Raw genomic sequence first — 277 nt, forward strand, 5'->3', positions numbered from 1 at the left:
ATGCATATGGGATGTTTGTACGTCTATTTCCTTTTGTCAGTATGCACATATGGATCCATATATGTACATAAACACTCAGATTTGGAAATTCTGAATACATGCATTGAAATATTTCGAGGATCTGCCCCACGTACTGAATATGAACACTGCTGAACAGACACATGACATGACAGTGTCATGTTGCGTGAGAAAAATGAATGCATTTTCTGTGAACTTTGAAGAGTGAAAACTATAGAAGTCTGAAAATGAAATGGCTCGTGTGAAGTTACAGCGTCTG

General features: G+C 37.5%; 1 protein-coding gene across 1 annotated transcript in view; it reads left to right on the forward strand.

The window, feature by feature from the left end:
- Window positions 1–277, forward strand: part of LOC119591180 — a 45,312-nt gene that overhangs the window by 22,404 nt on the left and 22,631 nt on the right. The gene's annotated exons all lie outside the window — the stretch shown is intronic.

This window comes from Penaeus monodon, chromosome 28, assembly GCF_015228065.2.
Source record: "Penaeus monodon isolate SGIC_2016 chromosome 28, NSTDA_Pmon_1, whole genome shotgun sequence".
Taxonomy (NCBI): domain Eukaryota; kingdom Metazoa; phylum Arthropoda; class Malacostraca; order Decapoda; family Penaeidae; genus Penaeus; species Penaeus monodon.